Source organism: Cyprinodon variegatus, unplaced genomic scaffold (assembly GCF_000732505.1).
Source record: "Cyprinodon variegatus isolate N-32 unplaced genomic scaffold, C_variegatus-1.0 Scaffold237, whole genome shotgun sequence".
Lineage (NCBI taxonomy): Eukaryota > Metazoa > Chordata > Actinopteri > Cyprinodontiformes > Cyprinodontidae > Cyprinodon > Cyprinodon variegatus.
Window position 1 is genome coordinate 702157 of NW_015150690.1, and position 7423 is coordinate 709579.

Below are 7423 nucleotides of genomic sequence, written 5' to 3' on the forward strand. Positions count from 1 at the left end.
ACTAATTCCGAGCATAAAATCCATTCAAAATTAGTCACAGCTATTATTGAAGAATTTGTGATTTGATTTTAAAACAGAATAAAAAAAGTAAATAAATTAATAAACTTGAATGTTTTAAGACATATTTTTGAGGCTGTCGCTGTGTAAAACTTTTGAATAAATGCATATTTCAAAATACTTCATAAAAGCATAACTCTTAGACATTTCCCTGAATATATTTTTCTAATGGAGAAACTGACAGAGATGATCTCTGCACACAATGAAAGCAAAAAAAAAATAAAAAATTAAGTCAAAGTAAAATGACTCAAACTGTTATATACCTTAAATATACATGACAAACATGACGTATCTATCTTTATCTAAACATTTTCTATACTGTTTTCAAAGCAGCATTTCTTTGGCTGCTGTCATCATTAGGTACAAGAGAAAAAAGAAAAAAAAACTTTTAAAGATTTTCAGAAAGTCTGGAGAACTACTATTATGGTCAGTTCTCTATGACTATGCTTTAGTCACTCTGAACGTCACCTCCTCTAACAGAGTCCTGTTCTTCTCCAACTTCCTCTGCTGTTCGTATACGGCCAGAGGAACCGAGTTGGACCGAAGCCGTGCGTCCCGTCTCTCTGCTTTGGTCACACCTGGTTCACCTGTTCCACCTGTCTGCTGCTGTCGGGCGATCGGGGGAAGAAAGCCAGTGCTATCAGACAAGGAGAGAGAGAGATGAGTTCATATTTCACCTCATCATGTTGGTTCTTGTAGAACAGCATGTGTGTGTTGACTGACTGTCACTAACAATCATCCTTTCCTAATATAATCCTTTGGGTTTTGAAATTAAAATAAACAAGATTCTGAAAATGTTACAGAACAGCAAACAATACAACAGTCTCACGCAGTTTTTTATTTTTTTCATAATATATGGCTCTTCTGTTAATTAGTCAATCTTCTGCTCCCTCATTTGTTCAACCATTTGTGCCTGGTTCATGTGGAACCATATTCTTCCTAGGCCTATTTGTGAGATAAAATGTTTTGAGTGTGTCTGCCTGAATAGGAGTGAGTTCAGAGAAATCTTGAACCAGCCTCTATGCTGTCATGTTTAAGGTAGGGGGGGCGAAAGCAGATGCCTCCCTACTCTAGACAAGGGTGAAGGGAGGGTCATGAGAGAGAAGAAGAGAGACCTGTTCTAATATTTATGTCCTTGATGAATTGAAGTGTTTTTTTCTTGTGAATAACACCAGATCTGTGAAAAAGTGTCCGTATGCAGGGGTGTGTGATTTTGTAAGGTATACATGTATGTACTGAAATGTCTCTGTCATCTCTCTATCTCTCTGTCCGAGGACGTTAAATAAATTTGAACATTATTTCTTAAAGAGAAATGCTTCCGCCTCAGCTTCCTAACTTCACATTCATTTCCACCTTTCCTCACCTGACTGTTACATCTTCCTGAAGAATTAAATTCTTTAAAACTCTCATTTTTTATTAAGAACAATTGATTTTCTCAATGATGTGTTGAGTTTGGCAGATGACTCAAATGCAGAGCTGAAGAGGCACAAACAGTTTATTGCAAAATTTAATGAAGTGAAAATACCAAATCCATATTCCAGAACAGATCGACAAGAAACTCAGGAACCCAAGAACTAGGAGACACCAGGGCTGAATCCCAAACCGCTCTCTAAACACTAACACTGAACTATCAAGTCTCACACGCAGTGGAGGAAGGCGCCTTGATTTAAAGGCAAATGGGACGTCCTCGCCCCTACAACGGAAAAAGAAAGCCGTCGTTGCTAAGGTAACACAGTGATGCCCCATGTGTGTTTGTAGCTCTGGCACAGGGTGACATCAAATATAACATTTACCACTTTTTTAAAACAAATGTATACAGTCAGATAAAACAATTTCAGAGAGGACCTTTCCTTTTGGAATTAATTATTAGTTTTTCTATACCTAACTTGTGATTTTTTTGTCAGTGTGATTGATAGATTGATTGATTGATTTTATTGATCTCACAGTGGAGAAATGTACTCGTTAGATCAGCTCAAATAGTCAGAGAAGAAGAAGTTGCAAAAGGAAAAAAAAAAGGTTCATGTGATATATATAGTATATACAGTGTTTGTTTTTTTACTGTAAGATTATTATCCAGGGTTATTGCATAGAGTGTTTACATGGGTATTTATACAGATGGATATTAATATATAAAGTATTTGCACTGGGTGTCAGATATAGAGAAACAGGTTATTGCACAGTGACAAAGATGCAGCCAACCCGTGGAACTCACATTTAAAAGCACTTGTTTCCTCCATCATCAAGCTGCTGTTACACCTGCTGCCAAATTCCAGTGAGCCTGCACTTAAGGCAGACTCTCTATTTAAGGAGTGAACAGTTCACCGGCCCTACCTACTATGGGGTTAGGGATCGCACTTAAGGTGGGGGGCCTTCCGCACGAACAAGCAAAAGGAGGATCAGTTTGTGGGCCTAGGAAGGAATATTTCTAAGGAATGGCTAGGTTTTGGGAATGAGTAACTGAACAGGAACGAGACAGAACAATGGGAGGACTAATTAGCTGATAGGGAGCAGGTTTAGACAGAAGCAACTAGAAGGAGCTAAGAGGAAAGGAAAGGACACTAGGTGGCAGCAAAGAATGACCAGGGGAGAAAACAGGATATAAAGGTAACTAGAAGGGAACTTAGATGATACTAGAGGAAAGAACAGACTAATGACTAAAACATACGGAATGACCAGAGGGGAAAAACAGCAAGATAAGAGGATGGACTGAAAACAACCAAGGCTCAGAAAAACATGACCTCAGGATAATTAACCAAAGCCGGGCTTACACTGTACTATTTTTTTGCCCTTTTTGAGCCGATTCTGCATTCGTGTGAGAATCTTTTGAGCCTAATTGTACCTCGTGCGTCATTGAGTATACAGGGGCTAACGAGGGGCGATTAGCCTTTCACGACCACCTCCCGATCAGGAATCGTTAGGTCGGGAGAAAATCAAACATATTTGAAATTCAGTTGGCCGTCGTAAGGCGGTCGTGGGCAAATCACTCAGCGGGCAAACAAGGATTCTTCTTCTTCCTCTCAGTGAAATGGAGTTCTTTCTGTAAAATTGACAGACCATAGCAGCCACGTTTTCTCAGCCATGTCTTTGTCCAAATACGTCGTTGCCTTTTCTTTTTAGGGCTTTCAGCACAAAATTTCACAAATTGCTAAGGCAGCGCGTTTCACTCTAATGAGCTTCATTTTCCTCTTCTACTCGTTTGGCTTCTGGATAGACGAGTCCGAGTAGCGCCATCTCACTGCATGGTTTGGCCATGGTTTTTAGACGTACAGTGTGAGCAGGTAGATCGCATCAGAGCGTCAGGCCGAGAACATGCATCGTGAGCTGTAAACTTTTCTACAGTCTGAGCGGTAGCGGTGTACAACGGTTGAAAAAAATCATACGGTGTATGCCCGCCGTAACTGAAACTAGACCAGTGAACGAACAATACCAATTATGCAAAAAAGAGATAACCACGAAAGGAAAACTAAGAATGCAAAATATCTAAATCTAGAGAAACACAGAGAACAAAAAAAGCTAATTTGAGAGCCCAAAAAATAAAAAACTTAAACAAATACAAAATGTCCAGAATGTAAGATCAAACTGATTTTGAAATTTAGACATTTAGACATCTGTAAGGAAATGTGCTCCTGAGTGGAACAGGATGGGGGACGTCAGTAGCTTGAAAGTTTGATGAACTCTATGTTCTCCATATCTATATAACTGAATGATTTTAGGGTATGTTGGACAAAAAAGTCTGATCCCTGAAGTCCCTTAAAGAGCTTTAATGCTCAAATCAAAACATCCTCACTTTTCAAAGGGTCCTAACAAATCTTCGTCCTGAGCCGGTCCCCATGAACAGGTGAAAACAAACCGCCAAGTTTCAGAGTTTGTTTTCCATCTGATCAGGGTAATGTATCCCACAGCTAAGATCCGCAGGAGAGTATCACAGACAGACACATCAATGCACACACTCGCTTATCAAATTCATCTGACCCGGCCCAGTTTCCGTCTCCTCTATCTACCTTTCCTCAATCCTATACATCTGAGCAAAATAATCAATTATGCAACATCACCTAAGGCCATTATAAATGAGCCGATTAATCCCAAATTCACTCTGCAGCAAGCGGAGACATCAGACGGTCTGACCAGATACCCTGCACTGTTACCTGTGCTCTCTGCTTTCAGACTCCTCCTGAATCTGAGAGAGATATCGACCTCCCATCCTGCCCTGAAAAACAACAACACAAAACAAACAGCAGATAAAGTATCAGTTAATTACATGTTCTCAGGAGACAAACGGAAACCTGGAAGAGGAGAGAGACTATTTCACCTGACGACCGTTACCATGCTGACAGCAGACATCTGCCCATCAGTCTCTGAGCTGATACACGACACCGGACACACACACGCTGGATTATAGCGCACACACAGTGACAGCAGAGTGGAGATTAGTTACCTCTATCCTCTTAGGAACGTTACACCTGGTTTTGTCTTTTTTAAAGGATTTACTTCCCTACTTGAGCCAATTTATGCTAACGGAGCTCCAGAACCAAACGAATAAAATAACGTCTCTAAACAGACTTTATAGAACCAGCACTCGTCTTTAATGCTTTTTTCTTTGCAGATGACTTCTACTGATTGATTAAAACAATTGAGGATTGTAAAATAAAACACAAAACAACACATTAATATTGGAAGGATTTCATCCAAATACCAATCATTGTAATTTTAAATTTACTCTTCCTGCTGAGTTATTTCCAAATACCTGGAATGTTGACAGTAACATTTCATGGTCTAGTGTGGAGTTTGGAAGCTGAGACAGAGGCATTTCTTGCAAGAAAAAAAGTTTCAAATTTATTTAACGTCCTCAGACGGAGAGATAGGGCTCTGCGATCTACCTGTTCACACTGTACGACTAAAAACCACGTCGAACTCAGCTTAGCAGTGAGATGGAGCTGCTCTCACTCGTCTATCTGGAAGCCAAACAAATAGAAGAGGAATATGAAGCTCAGTGGAGAGAAATGCGCTGCCTTGGCAATTTGTGCAATTTTGTAAAAAGAAAAGGCGATGATATATTTGGAAAAAAGACATGGCTGAGTGAACATGGCTACTACAGTCTGTCAATTTTACAGAGAGAACTGCATTTCACTTGCCATGCTGCTGCTGTGTTTACATCTGAGAGGAAGAATAAAAAGAAGAATCCTTGTATGCGCACTGAGTGATTTGCCAACGACGGACCTCACGATTCCTGATCAGGAGGTGGTCGTGAGAGGCTGATCGCGCCTCGTAACCCCATGTACACTACACGACTCACGACGCATCATCAGGCTGAAAGTTGGCCCGATCGAAAGATTCTCGCACGACTGGAAAATCGCCCTGAAAATCGCACAGTGTACGCCGGGCTTAAGGAAACCTCAGCATATACATTTATACCTTACAAAATCCCAACACACACACACTCCCCCCAGGGGAACCAACCCACCCACTGAATAAAGAACTTTCTCACACTTGAACATTTGGAAGAAAATCAACTTGAGTTCATCGAGGCCATTCCCTCTTAGGTTAATATATCTTTCACTGCCCAGATGGATCTTCTCAAAACAACAGTCCTCCCCTTCGTGCCATGAAGGAGGCTGTTTTACTTATTCTTATCTCTTGTTACCTTCTTTTGGAGCCTGTGAGGCTAAGAACAGACATATCTCAACATCTTTTACTCCACACTAGTAATAAGGTCCAGAGATCACCACATTACAAACACTGGAAAGAGGAAACAAAAACACAGATCCAATGGGAGTGTTACTTTACAAGTTATGGTTATGTCATCTGGTGGAGGAAAGAAGAAGCTATCATCTGACGCCAACAGATTCCTTGTAGAGGAAGGTGATTAAAAACCACAGAAGAGCTGTAGAATGACTCAGTGTCATTAGCAACTGAGGTGTCAGATTCTACAGTAAGGCACTAAAAGGTGTAAGGCTCCACTGAGCTACGATCTATAAATTTAACAGCTTTTCTGGGCTTCTGTTCTGTTGAGTAGAGGATACATTAAAATAAAATGTCCACTGGGAAGCATGGAGGAGGCTCATGATGCTGTGGGGCTGCTTTCTTTCATTTAGCACTTAAAAGCAGCCTTTTGTGCAAGAATAGAAACAACAGTAACAAAAAACCTGTGATATCAGTGAGGAAGCCAAAGCACCACTGGACCCTCGGTCAGGACCAGCCAGAGGTGTCAAAAGTATTTATATTCCTTACCTAAGTAGAAGTGTAAATACTGTTTAAAAACAGTTTTGTAGGAGTTAGAGAATCAACTTAAACATTTTTCTCAAGTAAAAGTGTAAAAGTAACATTTTTAAAATGACTTTAACTATAAAAGCAAAAGTAATACAGGAAACAATGTTAAGCATAGATGCTTTAAACTCTAATGCACTACTTTATTAAAGGAACATTTTTCTACACTTCTGGATGAGAATTTCCTTACACTTAATTTTCCTAGTTTTATAACTAATGGCAACAGTGTCAAATTTAACTTTGCATCATCTTGAATATCATTTATTTTGGTTTTTAGTGAACAACAAGATGGTGCAGGACCGAGTTTAACCACAAAGAAATTAATTGTCTGGGTGAAACAAATTCATTTGATGGTTTTTATTTTTTTTTAAAATAACAACAGCTCATAGCCAAAATGTACGGAAGAGCATTGGGCCACTGAAACATTTTTTTTTCTATCATTATTTCAGTTTAATATGGGAAAAAGTCATAATTCTGACTTTTTTCTCAGAATTATGTCTTTAATCTCAGAATGTAACTTTAATCTCAGAATTCTAACTTTAATCTAAGAATTTTGGTTCTCAATGTAGATGGGAACCATGAAGGAAGAGATGTGAGAGCACTTAGCTTCCCTGACAAAGATGCAAGTTGTTTGGAAGGGCCAGTAAAACTTTGGGGAAAAGTTACAGAATTAGCTGACTTTTTACGTGCCTGGGGGGTCCCTGGTGATGCTGTTTCATTAATGGAAGAGCAGAAGGGGATTAAAAGAAGAGAGCTGGTTTAGTCTCTAAAACAGACATGGCAACCGCTTGATGCTAACATGTTTGTTAGTCATGAAGCGAGGACAGATGGACCCAGTATTTAAGGAGAGACAGTCAGTAGGAAAGCTCAAAAAGGTTTATTAAATTAACAAAAACTGAAGTGGAGCTGTGGCTCGCAGACACTGCAGGATGGGGAGCGGGGCACCGCCCAATCACAGAACTCTGGTTTAACAGTCCAGTCCTAGAATGTCCCCAAGTACTGCAGTCCCAGAGGTTATGCTGGAAGCCCATCCTGGTCAGGGATCCAGAACAGACAGAAACAGACAGGGACAGGATCCAGATCAGGCAGGAACAGAAACAGG